Source organism: Geospiza fortis, unplaced genomic scaffold (assembly GCF_000277835.1).
Source record: "Geospiza fortis unplaced genomic scaffold, GeoFor_1.0 scaffold53, whole genome shotgun sequence".
Classification (NCBI taxonomy): Eukaryota; Metazoa; Chordata; class Aves; order Passeriformes; family Thraupidae; genus Geospiza; species Geospiza fortis.
In genome coordinates, this window is record NW_005054305.1 from 12,946,377 (window position 1) to 12,962,635 (window position 16,259).

General features: G+C 38.0%; 1 protein-coding gene across 2 annotated transcripts in view; it reads left to right on the forward strand.

Moving 5' to 3' along the window:
* Nucleotides 1–16,259, forward strand: part of KLHL32 (kelch like family member 32) — a 94,596-nt gene that overhangs the window by 4,708 nt on the left and 73,629 nt on the right. The gene's annotated exons all lie outside the window — the stretch shown is intronic.

The window sequence follows — 16,259 nt, forward strand, 5'->3', positions numbered from 1 at the left end:
AGAGCTTATTGTTCCCTGTGTATAGAAACATCATGGAAAGAGCAGCTCTGCCCAGTGTTTCAACAGTGTGGTAGGAACAGCTTCTGCTTTGGTCACTTATTGATTGATGTTGAGATTTGGGGCACTGTGATTTATCCTGTTATTTCCAGTTGAGTTACTTGGTAAAGACTGAACAGTAATTGCAAGTTAAAATCTTAATGTCCTTTATTGCTACATAAATATTTTTTATTTAAAAATGTTGAGAGAATGCTTTATGCAGCATTGAGTAATTTGATCTGCCTCTAAACTCTTATGGTTTGGTAGGATGCATTCTTCAGACTTTAGATATTAGCTATAAATATGGAACCTGTGCTTTCTGAAATCAGGCAAACAGGTTTTTATTAATAGACAAAAAAATTGTTTTAGAATATTGTGAAGTAAGATCTGAATTCTGGAGGAGGATGGCAAGAAAGTTACACTCTGTTCCTAATTCTAATAATTTAGAAAAAGCAAGAGTCAATTAAAAAGTAATAATGTTTTGAGAGAAGTTATTGATCTTTTTATATCTAGGGAGATTTTACCTAATTTGAGCTACTTGGGTATTCTTTTTCCAAGACTTAGAAGAATCAAGCTTAATTTTAGAGTTGGTAAAAAGAAAGAGGCATTTCCAGAGGATGATAAAGGAAAATAGCAGATTTCTTCAGAACGACATGAGTGATGATCTGGAAGTGCTGGATCTTTCTCAAGTGGCCATAAAGGCCAGAGTCATGTGCTTCAAACTTAGCTGTTATTATTATATAACTTTCACCCTTATTTTTTTTTTTCTGGAGGAATCCTTAGACAAAACTTTCAGATTTTCTAATTCTAACCCTAAAGTCATTTATGAAGTACTCGTTGCCATGTGAAACTTACCAGGATGGACCTGCTGCTGGCCCAGGCTGAACCAAGCAGGGGATAGTAGCACCTCTGTAATCTGTTAAGAACAGGCAGAAAAAGTTACTGTACAGGTGCAGTCGTGGCCAGAAAAGAGCAGGGTGAGAATATGGGGGAGGAACAACTGTGCAGACACCAAGGTGTGCTGGAGCCAGATCCTGTCAGAGACCTGCAGACCCATGGAGAGAGAAGCCCATGCTGGAGCAGATTTCCTGGTAGGACTTGTGACCCTGAGGGGAATCCAGGCTGGAGCAGCCTGTCCTTGCAGGACTGCACCCTATGGAAAAGTGACCCACATGGCAGCAGTTTGAGGGGGTCTGTTGTCTGTGAGATAGACTAACATTGGAGAAGTTCTTGGAGAACTGTCTCCCCTTGGAGGGACCCCACAGTGCAGCAGGGGGAGGACTCCACTCCTTGCACAGTGGCAGAAACCTCTGGTGATGAACTGACCATAACTCCCATTCCTTGTCTCCATGCCCTGCTGGGGGAGGAGGGAGAGCTGACAAGGAGGAAGAGGTGCAGGGAAATTGTTTTTAAGGTTTATTTTACTTCTCACTATCCTGTTCTGATTTTGTTAGTAATGACTTCTGTTAACATCCCCAATTTGAGTCTATTTTGCCCATGATGGTATTTGCTGAGTGATCTCTCCTTCTCTCTCTTCCTTATCTCAGCTCATGAACTCTTCATTATATTTTCTCTCCCCCGTCCATTTGTGAGAAAACATCGTTGTTGGGTGCCTGGCATCCAGCCAGCATCAGTCCACTACAGTCTTTTTTCCAGGTCTCCAAAAATATGTTCAGTTCTATGCAGGACTCTATCAAAATGAATAATTTGTTTTTACTTTTTTGCCACTATCGTAAAATAACTTCTATAAGAGACTGGGTGTTAACTTTCCATGGAGGGATTGTATAATTTTCTGCAGTTTTGTTCTGTGTCTACTTTGATTAAATTGTAGTGTTTTCTTGAGCAGTATATTTTCTTAGAAATTGATACTTATGTCTTTCTTTTGCTGGAAAGAAAAGTTTGTTAATGCTTTAGAAGAATAAGTAAATGTGTGTCATTTTGCAGACTGGGGCAATTGGAACCACTTGTGTGAGGAAGAGTGGACAGAGAAGGCCAGAAGTTTCCTTACCAAATGTTTTTTGAGATTACAGTTTGGAGTAAAATCTTTTGCTTTCCTAAGACAAGCTGGAGACCTGAGCTTCAGCAAAATACTTAAAGGCCTTCTAGGGCACCAGCAGGCCTTACATTCTTACTGTTGGTATAGTTAGTGTCACAGTTTCAGCTGTGCAGAAACATTGAAGTTTAAATCCTAAGAGTAGCTCCTGGTTTGGAAGTTTGTTACATTTGTACACCAAAATTTTGTGGGTTTTCTCTATATGAAAAAAAAATCCCTTAGGGAATTGGATACAAAGACTCTGTACACAAAGTTAAACTGCAAGATTAGACACTTGAAATTTAGGAATTTTAATTAATTTTCTGCTCCTGAAGTACTACTTCTTTCAAAATGACCTAAGGAATATAATAGTTATTTCCATACTCTAAAAGACTACTATAAAGAATAGTAAACTTCTATTTTTATGTGGGTTTTTTTAAGCAAGAAACATCATTTTAGACAAACTTTTCCATATTGACATGCTGTGATTTGTCATTTGTCTCAATCTATTGCACTGAGACAAGGCAGTTGAGTTAATATGTGTAACTGTGATAGCTCTAGCAAGCTAAGTCATTTCCAATTAAAAGATTCCTCTGCTTTTTTCCCCTCTGGGAGCAAGATGAAATGTTACTGCATGACTTCATTAGTAGGCATTTACAGTGTTGGCAGGTGATTATATAACCTCAACATTTTCTTCTACAGAATGCATTGGTTTTACAGTCAGAAAAACTCTTCTTCCCTGCTTTTCATTTGAGTGGGTTTTTAGTTGCAGGACTTTGATCTTTCTCAAAAAGATGCAGATTTTCCATGTAATTTAGATGAACAATTATATCATTTATCTGGAATATATTTTTAAATGTCAATAATATTCTGATTTGTTTTCCACAAGGAGCATGCTCAATTCTTAGAAGAATTTTTCTTATTTGAAATGAACTAGTGATAATAATTTTGCACACAGACTTTGTACTACTAACTGCCACAGTTGATTCTTAAGCAGTTTCTTCTCAGGGTTTTTCTGTGCTCTCTTTCCTGCCTGTTGTCGGATAGTTTCCTCCTTTGTCCACAACATTGCTGATTGTTCGTATTTGACAGTATATTGCATTGTTTCATTATAAGGTTAGGGAATTAATTTTTATAAACCAATCCCTGAGGATTGAAAGGGTGATTGATGCAAATAGCTTTTGAAGTCCTGTTATATTAATAATAAAGAAGAAAAAGCTCTCCCTGATATGTCTTAGAGATAGATCTAAAGACCTAGTTCTGAGAAATCAGTGTTACCTGCTGCTTTTGCAGTATAATGTGATTTTGTCTTTCAGTATTTTACAATTGCTATGTGTCAACTAAAAAAAACAGTATCTTCCTTTCTATCATACCCTGAAAGTGATGCTACTTAGAAATTGTCTTTCCAGATAACCTTTAAAAATGTAAGCTCTTCCCATTGGGCCAAATCAGCTCTGTTCTGCCAAACAAAGAGTAGTTCTGCCTGCAGTCCTTCCCTAGCCCCAAGGCACATATGGATAGGTGTGGCTGCCTCTGAACTCCCTTCCTGGAACACAGGAAAAGGAGCAATGGCCAGAAATTTAAATAAGAGAAGTTCCACCTCAACCTGAGGAAAACTTTACATTGGGAGTAGCATAGCACTGGAATGGGCTGTCCAGAGAGGTCTTGGATCTGTCTGGTTTTGTGAACATGTTACTTATATGCCGCCTGTTGAGAGTGAGAACTCAGTGCTGCTTGCTTCTCATTAAAAGGAAGGGAACTTGTCTAAAATAGGAGGAGGCCTGGAAAAAATTGAGTTAATTTACTAGGATATTATGAAAGTTTAAATATAAATTAGAATGTTACTACTAATTATTCAATTATTCCAGTTACAGTTAAGTGTCAAGAAAGCTGCACATTCTTTCACTTCTCAAAATATTGGTTGATATAGGCACTTCAATTGTTTTACTACATTAAATCAAAGCATTGGAAGTAATATAGCATGGACAGGTGTGAGGTGTCTTTTATAATGTCTGTCTGAACAAACTCTTTTACTTCTGCAGTATATACAAAAATGGTTTGCAAACTTTCTTAAGCTTTTTAAATAAATACTTTAATATTCTTTCAAAATGAAAAAAAAAGGATATGTATCTGGGTTATTTTATTTTGTTCATCCATATCTTTGTATTTAATGAGTTTTTATTCTGTGAGGCTCTGAAGCAGTTTTTCTTTGCTGCATTCAGAATTCCCACAGCTCAGCAGTGTTGGTTCTGACAAAAACATCTACAAGAATCTTCTCCTTTCTGAATTCTGTGTTCAAATTCCCAACAGTTTTTATTCTGCCTGCGTAGATATGTTTCTGTTGCAGTTCTCATAGTTCACGAATGAATTCATTGCAATTGTGTTGGATGGTAGACAATATGTGGTGGTATCATTTTGGGATTTTTTTCCTTTTCCTTTTTTGAAGAGCCTATATGGTAAGTGTGTGCACCATGGCTGTATGTGGCAAAATCAACTGTGCAATTAGTGAGATAGGCCATGGCAGACTGTGGCTCAGTGTGTCAGATTGGTGTGATAACAACATGGGGTGTTTGGCTACTGAGCTGATGCATTCTCTCAGTTTAAAACCAGGAGAGAAAGGAGTCATTACAGCCGTGTTCCTCTGGTTGTCCATTTTCTTAACTATGTTCTTTGCTTGCTTCAGGCTACCTCAGTTCAATTTTGCGGTGCTACCATAACAAGTATTCTGAGTTTGGGCTGGGCTCAGCTGCATTTCTATGTGGCTTAGTGTTTGTCTGTGAAAACCAATTTATTGGGGCAGGCCTGTGGCAGAGAAGCATTTTGTACCTGTTTTCTTCTCAGTCCCTATAGTCTGGTGAGGGAGTCTTGTGTTTCAGAACCTTGCTGGATGCAGTAGGTGCTCTTGTATATCTTGTAGTCTCTGTCAGTATCTTCCTACACAACCTCGGGAGAAATAAAATTGTTCTGTGGGTGTAGTGAAGCTGAAAATACCCGAGGGAATTATTTGGGCAGCATATCACTTTAAGCTTCAGTGGCTAGGACCCACATACCATTTTGACAACATGAGAAGTATCCAACAAAAGAGAGAGAGAGGTGTTAGAATTTTTTAACATTCTTGAAATAGCTATTTTTCTTTTGGATACCCCCTCAGGAAGTGTTCCAGTCTCCTCTGTTTGTATAAGAAACCCTTTACGAAGCAATTCTGGCTTTTGTGTTGCACAACATGCTTGTTTGAAGTTCAGAGGAGATACCTATCTTTTAATAAATTCTTCAGTTGCTTCATTGTTAACAGTGCCATTATTTTACATCCTTTTAACACCTTCATTTTAGTAGACTGAAATATAACGTTGATTAATTGAATCATGTCACTGTAGCCAGTGAATCTTGTGGAAGGTTGGATTTAAGCAGTGGAACCTTTGCATTTGACTGTCCTGAACAGCTTTGTAAAGTGCTGCTTGTTGCTTATCTTTGGCAGGAGTTAGTCTGCTTGAGTCAGCCAGGTTGCAAACTTTAGACATCAAAAACTTCTCTAAATCCCAGTCCTCTCACTGAATGACCTAATGTGTGAGTGATGAATGGATCAAACTGCCTCTCAATCTGCTACCTGGTAGGTAATACCTCGGAGGGAGATGCCCTTAGCAGCCTCAGGTGAGAGCATAAGAACAGCCACACTGAGTTGGATCATTGGCTCCTTGCTTTAGCAGTAGCTCTTTGTGATGTCTGGTGAAAAAGAGTAAATCCAGGGTAAGTGTATGTGATGTGTTCCAGAGAATTCCCCACCTGTTTTCATCTCAGGGATATTTCAGAGCAGGCTGTGATTCCTGTCTGTTCAGCAATCCTTAATAGGTCTTTCTTCTAAGCTTTTATCTTCTTTCCCATTGGGCCTGTGTAAGATTTCTCATCCACCTTACAGGGGGGCCAACTGCCTGTTGTGTGAAGATCTACTTTTGTTTATAGTCAATCTGATTTCTACCAGTTTAATTTGTTTCCTTCTAGTTCTTCTATTGGAAAAATAACCATTGGTTCTTCTCATTTCACTCAGTCATCGCTTTCCCTGAAAACTTTTGTCTTAATCAGATCTATTTAAATGTAAACTGTGCAGGATGTTTGAGGAAGCTTCTTGCCCTTCTCCAAAGTTTTGACAGCTCAGGTATATGTTTTGTGAGCTGAGGGTAAGGGAATTGCATGCAGTAGGCAAGGTGTAAATTTCTGTATGAGCATAGGGTTGATTTCTGTTTTGTTGTCTCTTGCAAAAAAAAATTCTAAGCTTTGATTATCTTTTTAATTTTTTTTTTAAATTTTGATTGCTGAGGACTGGGATGATTTTTTATTAAACCCATATGTTCATTTTTATAATTGCCATTTTAGAAGCCAGCTGCTTAATCCATGCAATCCTTTTACATTTTATCACATTATCCATGCCTTTACTACTTTGCACAGCTTTGCCTCGATGGACTTTCTACCTGCAGTGCTCTTGCCCTTTTCCAGAACTGCTCTGCATATGTTAAACATGAGTTGCTCCACAGGAATCATCACTCCCTGTGAAAATTGTCCCATCTTTCCTTGTTCACTGTTTTATGTATTCAGTCATTATGTACCCAGGCAAAGATCTCTCCTCTTTTCTCTCTTGCCTAGTTTGCCTTCCAGGCATTTAAAGGCCTCTGTCAAAAGCTTTTTGTGAATCCACATTGTGAAAAAGTAATGGTTACAGCCCAGCATAACATACTCTTCACCATTAGGTTGCATCCATTACTTCTGTATGTATAGAACACAAGTTTGTGTGTGTATGTGTGCAAAAATCAAATTACCATCTCCTCAGACATGTGGAACATTCTTAGCTACTGATGAAATAACCTGCCCTTCCAGGGCCACAGAGTGCCAGTTTTGCAAATAGGCAACAAATGTACACAAAGCCCATTTTTTATGAAAATTAGGAATATTAAGACAATGTATTAAGTGTTCATCTGCATTTTCAGGAGCTCTTGTACCTGGCACTTAATCATCTACCATGCCAGGGTTAGATTTCAGCCGAGAAGGAATAGGTATCAAGCCTGGGAATTCATGGGAATAATTAAATTTATGTTGTTGTGGTCTGTTAGCTCAGAAGCTCTGTTTGCTTGTTTGTTAGAGTTGAAGGAAGAGCCAGAGGATAAATGAGCATGGTCAAGTGCAGACAACTAAAAATAAAGTGAAGAGATGATTTTATAGAGGCATTTGTTCCAAAGGAAGTAGCTGATGGAGGGTAGAGCTTAGCTGATGATGAAAACTACTGTGACAAATGACTCCAACATTAACACAAGCTTGGTTAGTCAAATCATTCTTCTTTTATTTTGCAAATTGTTGGTGTTTAGTTTTTTAGGTTTTTATCAGTAGAAGGGTGTGAAAGAAACAAAGAAAAATAGTCAGTAAGCTGGTTTTATTGCTTTGACTTTGTATAAAAAAGTTTAATAAATATATTGGTGGGAATTAAGGGTGGTACTTGAGCAAAATTGTACTGTATTTTTAATGGAAAACAAGATTTAGAACCATAATAGAAAATAGAAATATTTTAAAGGATATGAAGGTTATCTAGTTCAAACCCTCATAAAATGGGCCAGATAGGGAAGATATGTAGTGCAAACTCTCATAAAATGAACAATTTAAAATTTCAGCATTAGACTTTTCACATAACAAGTGTGCTTTTGCAGTTAGGATGCAGAATAGAAGTAATTGCCATAGTTTACTGTTGCTTGGAACATTTGGATGTCAGTGCCTAATGACGTTGACATCCCATTATATAAATGGTTTCTTAAAAAGGTAATTATAATAACAACTAAGATTGTTACTACAGTTCTGTTAGATTAAGCCTTGCTGTACAACTGTTACATTAGAGCCTGCATTCACTAAGGTGGAACACTTGTTCTCGTGGTATTGTATGAAGTATGTTTTTAAAATGAAGTTCCTTAAAGGTGTCCAAGTTTGGATCATGGTTTTTCCTTGGAGAGAGAAAAAAAATCACAAGAAGCTTTGCCTTCCTGAGTTAAATGTATTGTGGTTGTTAAGATGCTAGTTCATAAGCTAAGTGACTTTTATTGCAATTTTATTCTGGGCTTGCTTTTGATATCACTTGCTAAAATCATCGAAGGATGTGAACAATAGGCTTATGCATTCACTGGGAAGCATTAAACCAATTTAAGCCAAAATTTGCAAATGTGACTCATGCCTTTCTGTGCTTGACTGGAAATGCTGGGAAAAAAAATCTGGGTGTTTTTTTTTTTTTTAGTTATGCTGCTTTCTTTATTCTCCAAAAGGCAGGCCTGCTTATGGGTGTCTATTGTTAGGATAGACTGTACATTATTTGAGTTTTATGCAGTGCTTTGCACAGCAGTGTCCTTGCAATTCAGTTTTCTTGCGTCTGCCATAAAATAAACAATAATCTTGATATTCAGGACCACCTGTGGTAACTTATTCATTTTGAAATATTGGAACTAATAACTTTATTGTATCTGTAATACTTCACAGTTTTGTGGGGCTTTTTATTCTGATACCAAGTTGGACATGGAAATTGTAGAATTATTTTGTTTTTATTGAATTACTTAGATTTTGAATATAAGTCTTTTAGTGATGATGCAGTAACTCATTATGAGTAGCATGCTACAGAATTCCTTTTTCCATGTGGCTTAAATGACGTTTGTGTACCTAAGCAGAGCTTGGGGGAAGACACATGGCACTGTTAAGCTCTGACTATCAAAACATGGATTATGTTTGATGCAGGTTCAATCAAGGATATAACTTGCTAGTAACACAATTTTTGGGATTTTTTGTTTAATTTGAGGTTTTTGTTTGTTTGCTTTTGGTTTGTTGTTGTTCTTTCAGGTTATTGTTTTGGTTTTTGTTTTTTTTATCTTGAAGTTTTTATTTTGACTAGGAATAAAGACCCTGTGCCTTGTTACAACCAAGAAAATCACTTTGTTCTTGATGGAATGTCCAATATACAAACAGGAAAAAAACTCACATCCTTAGGTTCTCTAAAGAGTGAGGTAGTTCTTTATTGCAAATTTCAGTACTTATTCTGAAAAATACCAAGAAAGGAATATCTTTTTGTATCCAGAGTGTGATATGTACAAGCGCCTTGTACATATCCTTGATTTGGTAAGCTCTTTGGGGCTGTGTAATTATGTATCACTGTCTGACACTGACGTACTCAAAGAAACTCCAAAGGTTCAGTGGAATTTGCTTTACTAACGGTAATATGTGACACTTGAATACTGTGCATAAAATTGTGTAGTTTGCTGCTCAGTTTTATTTCTTTAACTATATATTCTCTTAAACTATGAATGATAGCTGACCTTTCAGTTTCATGGGATTCATTTTAGTTGCTTGGCAAATGCTTAAAAACCAATATTTAGGTAAATTTCATAGAGCAGATGAATTACTGTAGGCTCAGATATCAGTGACTGATGTTGTGTGACATTTTCTCTGTGAATTTATATGGAACTTTTTTCAGAAGAATTGTGTAATGAGCCTCTTAATCATATTTCATGCAATTGGTATTGATGGATATGTTTTTCAGTGTTCAAGAGACTCCAGAGGACATGGCTGATTGGCTGATGATTGATTTAGGATAGACAGGCTTGAACTGGGAGGGAAACAAAGCTAGTTATGAGAAGAACAAGGCACGTTTTTATATGCTGTAAAGAAACATTCACATATTAAATTAGTTATTTGGATAAGTATACATTGCACATCTAGAGCATAGTTGATATTTGATGTGGGCATGGTCTCTGTCAAAGCAGTGTTTTGACTCCTGTTCGTGGATTCTGAATGTATTCTTTTTTGTTGTGATAGGTGAAAACAGCAAAGGAAAAATGACATGGCTTATGTAATGAAGAATAAGAACATGAAGCTGAGGACATCCAAAGGTTATTTCAGGAGTGATACAACAAAGTAGATGAAATGGATTATGATTTATTTATTTAATATTACTGTTACATGAACAGGGAATTGATATTTTTAATACAAACTGTGAAGTGTTTATAGCCCAGATAGAAAAGAGTATGTCAGGACTGGATACTTAGTAGCCCAAGTGACAGATAAGCTGAGGTCCCAAATCAGAAAGAATGTGCCACTGATCAACAGATCATTGATGCCAGTAAGATTTCTCACAGGCTTAGAGTTATACATGAAATGAAAACAATCTTGAGATATCACCTCATAAGTGAGTTCCCTGAGCAGTGTGGGAAATTGATCTGAGATCTCTGAAGTGTTGGTTTACTTTTTTCATGGCTATTCTGATGCCCAAGATGAGAAGTACAATCAATTTCTCATAAAAAAAAGGCTATGGAAAAGATGACTGTAGAATTAAATGCATTCCCTGTATGATGTGGGAAGTAAATTTGAATAAAATACTGCCCTTAATGAAGTTGCCTATCTATTTAAAAATAATTTTTAAAAGAACACAAGACAGTATCATTTAATTGTGGAGGCAGAAATTTGAGATGACAAATCAGCTCTTTCCAGAGTAAAACAGTACTAGATAGTGTTAATTACTTAGAAAATTCAATGCAACAAGATGAATAGCTAAGGAGAATCTTGGTGACTTCATTGATCAGTTCTTTAGCAATTAATTTGCTAAGTGGAGGTAATTCTAAAGTATCCTAGGACGTTATTATTGTGCAGCTAAGTCTGTGGTTGAACAAGAATTTGTGTAGGTCAGAGCAATGCTTTGGTGGGAAGTTCCAAATGTTTGTTCTGTATAGTAGACTTGGATCTAGGGTTGCTGGTTGTTACCAAAGCTGTGTTTGAGAAATCAGAAGGAGGAAATGTTACTCTTGGAGTTACTGTAGGTTGCTGTAGCAAGCTCAGCTTACTTGCCTGTTTTTGAAAGCTTAGCTTTCTTTTGAATGTTGCATTTAAAGTTGAATCGAAAAAAGTGGAAAGTGATGAACATCTCTTTGCAATCTTGCTGAGGGAACTTTGAGATATTGTAGAGGTTATTGCTATGCACTGGTACCATGTACTTCTTTACTCCTAGAAGAAAGAGGGTATTTCTTGAAAGCCTCAGGTCACAGCAAGTAGTTACTTATGATTTCAGTCACAGTGCTTGTCTTTTGAACAGCATAAGGCATAACCATTTGTTCATTTTATGTAATTTACCTGTCTCCTGACACTGTGTATGTTTTGATTCTGTTTCTTGCCTTTAAAAGGCCACTATATATGGCCTTTTCCACAGGTATGTGGAATTTACTGACAAAATTTGCTTATTTAAAATTAGTACAACTTCGTTAAGTTGTTTTGTGACCATTTGCTATGACTGACATGGCTGTAAGGCTGTTGTGTGCAAATGAGGGAAAGCTCATTACTCTCATGGATATGGAACATCTGAGTAAGTAAGAAAATGACTCAAAGGCAAGGAGCAATTTGTATGTCACCGTTGTGACAGTGAGCAATTTGTATTTTGGGGATTTTGACGCACATCTTGTGTGTCTGTTACCCACGTATGGGTTCCTGAAGTGGTATGTTGAGAAGGAGTCCATATATGTTGCTGCAGTGCTGCCTGACTGGTAAAATCAATGTGTCTGGACATTTTAACAGTAATACATTATTCTGATTTGGTGTTATTTTACAGCTATTGTGCATTTTGTTTTTAAAAGCTAAACAACATGCTGAGCATGGAAAGTCAGACACAATGACTGTGCTAAACACCTTTGACAATTCTGCCTGGCTGCATCAGATCTGCTCACATCTAAGTCTGTACACCCTGTGGTTGTGTGTCATTCAGTTTTGAACTCTTGTTCACTTTTGTATTCTATGTTTGTAGAAGAAAATGTTTTTATAAAGGTGCCTGTGACTGCTTAGGGCCAAGCAAGTTGTGAAACTACAGGTGTGCTCTGTGTTAAATGCTCACCAGCTTGCCACATTTCTTTGAAGTCAAGTTTTCAAGAGTCTGAGGATTTTTTTATGGCTTGAATATTTTTGTCTAAGGACTGTGTGTTTTGTTTTCTTTTTCCTTTGGGAAAAGGAAAAAGCTTTGTTCTGTAGCTTTGTTTCTGTTTCAGGACAAGATTAGAAGAAGAATGGAGAGTTGATTCCTTCCTTCCTCCAAAGGAGGAGCTATTAAAGTATCTGCCTGCCTCACAAAAATAAGATCATCCAAATCTGTAGCATCTGAAATAAGTGTGGAATTCTACAAATGGAATACATCCATTTGTGTCAGCATGTTGAGACCTAAATTTTGGAGCAGTTACCAAAAAATAAGTGGATTGTACTTACTTTGCATTGGGGGATTTGGTTTACTTACTTAAAATCTTAACTGAAATATCAGAATGTAAACAATCAATCTATTTACCACAATGTTGCCTAATTATATGATTGGGTGGCAGAACAAGATCTGGATTATTAAGAAGCTAGAAAAAAATGTAAGTCCTCTCATCAGTGGGTTTTATTATAAAAGGGATCTTTGGTTAACAGTGGCAGCTTGTACTTTCAAGTCTTCTGAAGGTCTTGAAGCAGAAATGAGGCATAATCAAATAGATTTTATTTCAAGCTGAAATGTTTTAAAGTAAAGTATAATAGCATTGTTGAATTAAGCCAATAAATAACATTATTACATTTCATGCTTAGTCAAATCTGGTAGCTTTTCTGATAGGGCTGACTTTGAGTTGTGCATTTGTCCAAATATTTTGTATTTAATTTGGTTTTTTTTGTCTGTCACTTCTGCATTCATCTGAGATATTTATCTTATTGCCTTGTTTTTAATGTACCCAAGGGAAAAATAAAGTAGGCTAGTAGCCTTGCATTAAAAGCATGACTGATGGATCTGTATAAATTCACAAAACCTTAGAGTGTTTTCAGGGATGCATCTGAAACTGGAGTTTAACAGCTCAACCGTAACTCATTCTCCAGGTATTGGTGAAGTCTCAAATGAGAATGTAATGGTCCATATATTTTTTTTCAGCTGAAACTACAATATTCAGGTACAGGGAGTACAAATTAAAGGCTGAGTTTGAGTTCAACTTCTGCCTATGGTAGAACAGATTTTTTTTTCATGCTGAATTAAACCTCAAAAACTATCAGGCTAACAAGGAATTTTGCCTGCTGGTGAAGGCAGTGTGGATCAGTGAGCAGTACAAAGTTCATTTAAGTGGGAGGTTACTTTCCTGGAGGCTAATCAAGTTCAGCTGAATGTGAACTGTCTGAGGACCATTGCAGGCCTTGTCTTTTGATCAAATTCTTTGGCCTTGTTTCCTGAAAAATAGATGTAGTTCCTACTCAGTTTCAAAAACCTTCACAGAATATTTGGGGTATGACTACCCCAGTGGACAAGGGAAGAGCTACAGACATCATCTATCTGAACTTCTGTAAAGCCTTTCAGCCAGTCTCCCACAACATCCTTATCTCTAAATTAGAGAGAGATGGATTCAATGAGAGGACTGGTAGATGGAGAAGAAAGTGTTCGGACAGTTGCTTCCAGAGGTGAATGGCTTGGAGTCCTGATGGGCATCAGTGACAAGTGGTGTCCCTCAGGAGTCTGTATTTGGACCAGTGTTATTTAATACCTTAATCAAAGTGATTGAGTGCACCCTTGGCAGATTTGCAGATGACACCAAGCTGCTGGGTGTTGCAGTTAACACACCTGAAGGATGGGATGCAATCCAGAGGGGCCTGGACAAGCTTGAGAAATGGGCCCATGGGAATTTCATGTGGCTTAGTAAGACCAAGTGCAATGTGCTGCACCTGGGTCTGGGCAACCCCAGTATTAAGGCAGGCTGGGGGATGGACAGATGGAGAGCAGCCCTGCTGAGAAGGACTTGAGGGTGATGAGAGGCTGGACATGAGCCAGCAATGTGCTCTCTCAGCCTAGAAAGCCAGATATGTCCTGGGCTGCATCCAGAGCAGCGTGGCCAGCAGGGAGAGGGAGGGGATTTTTCCCCTCTGTTCTGTTCTCATGAGACCCCACCTGGAGTGCTACATCCTGCTTTGAGGTCCTCAGTATAGGAAGGACTTTGACCTGTTGGAATGAATCCAAAAGAAGGCCACCAAACTGATTAGAAGAAAGGTTGAGAGAATTGTGTCTGTTCAGCCTGAAAAAGAGAAGGTTTCAGGGTGTGTGTGCTTTCATTGTGTAGAGGGACTCTTCAAGAAAGCTGGAGAGGGACATCTGATAAGGGCATGTAGTGATAGGATAAGGGGGAAGGCTTTCAGTTTAGGTGAAAGAAAGTAGGTTTAGATTAGATATTAGAAGAAATCCTGTACTGTGAGGATGGCCAGAGAATTAGTGGGTGCCCTGGCCCTGTAAGTCTTCAAGGCCAGGTTGGGTGGGGCTTTCAACAAGCTGGTTTAGTGGAAGGTGCCTCGGTCCATAGCAGGGGGGTTGGAACTAGATAATCTTTATAGTCCCTTCCAAGCCAGACTGTTCTATGATTCTCCACAAAGCCACAGTTTTGTGTCTTACTGGCAGCTTCTGATAGCTCACTGCACTCTTAGGCTATATCTGTAGTTATAGATAAGGTGAATGAGGGCTTGTTTTCTGGCCCTAAAAAGACTGGCATAACATGGCTTGTGACAATATGGCTAAACCTCTGTGAACATTTTGGCTTTGTCCATGCTGCCTATTTGGAACAGCCATGGCTTGAGTTATCTCCTGGACCATAGTCTCCTGTGCATTGCCTGGGATAGTGCTAGTTGGCAGGGGTCAAAGCTGTGCTGGAGCTGTGCTGCTTATGCACGGTGGGTGATGATGGACAGTTGTCTGATCCTGCTGAGTTTACTAAATTATGTGTAGTTATAAACCCTGTGTAAAGACCGTGTTCGAATCTCTGTGTTAAAATAATCTCCTAAAGGTAAAGTTAGTAAGCGTACACAGAAGTCATATAGGAATGATTCCTGGTTTGTGGATAGGATTCAGTTAAGTGTTTCTTTGTATTTGTAAGCTTAACTCATTGCGTGGAATATTATCCCTTGACCAGAATAAGGGCTGTATTAGTAACCACACTGTCTTTAGATGGTTCCTATGCACAGCCCTGTAGTGTACAGGTTGTGACTGTAGCATGATTGGAAGACACAACGAGACACAGAACATCTTTTACCTCTCAGCATTCCCAGCCTTTCTGCTGGCAGTTGGTGTCGGGGTTGAGGGTACAGAAGGTGTGCAAATCTACCCTTTGGCAGACAGGTGTTCCTTTGAGACTTTACTCTCTTTATTCAGGAATTGGTGTGTGAAAGGAATATTTTCCAAAATATTTATCTAGTAGTGAATTTCTGAGAAGAGAAGCTTATCTCTCCCAGACAGCGACTGCAGGTCGGCTTTTCCAAAGAGTAGGTGGCTGATGAGTACCTTGCAGCTCCTGGCAAGCTCTGAAGCCTCACATTAGCTACTAGATGACAAGAAAATACTACATTTTTAATGGGTAAGAAAAGTGGCTGAACTTGTTAGAAGTTTGGTTTTTTTTTCTCCCTAGGTATATTTCATGGCTGTGTCAGTGTATTTGTTTGATAAAGCTTTTAAACTATTTATTGCTTCTTTTCTGTTGCCAGTTTGGAAGAAGTCCTGGTATCACTTTAATTCAACAGAAATTGCGAAATCAGAAGGAATGACTGTGTGATAAATGTCATTCTTGTTTATATTGGATGATTTCCAGGAAACATATTTATGCCAAATTATGGTGTTTTAATGATGAAAAGTACTAACATTTTCTGAAGAAATTACCTATTTGCCGGAAGCACTCAGTTCTTGAAGTCACCTGAGTCTAGGTGAAACATGGAATAGTTTGGGTAAAGATGTAGTCATTCATATGTTCTAAATAGTTAGACAGGGTAGGGCTTATTTTTTTCCCTTCAAATTCAGCACTGCTTGGTGGACAGGTTGCACAGATGAAATCCAGTGGGCTTGTTGACTGTCTCAGCTTCTGCAGGTATCAGCCAGAGTAAAGAAAGAAGGTAGCAGATGCAGTTATATCCATGAGAAGGGCTTTGTTACTGGAGTTCCCCAAGGTGTAGTTGGGTAGCCTCCCTAAAGACATTGAGTATAGCACTAAACCTACTGGGGATAAGTTTAGACTTTCTTTAGTAATGGCAGATGGCAGAAGTGTTCAGTTTATTTGTTCACAGTTTACTGTTTAAAAACTCTGAGTGGTATATTTTGTTAAAAAATTGTGTGAGGGTGTCAAAGAATGGAGAATGGGGCTGATAGTTAGGGAAGGAGTGGTAAGCA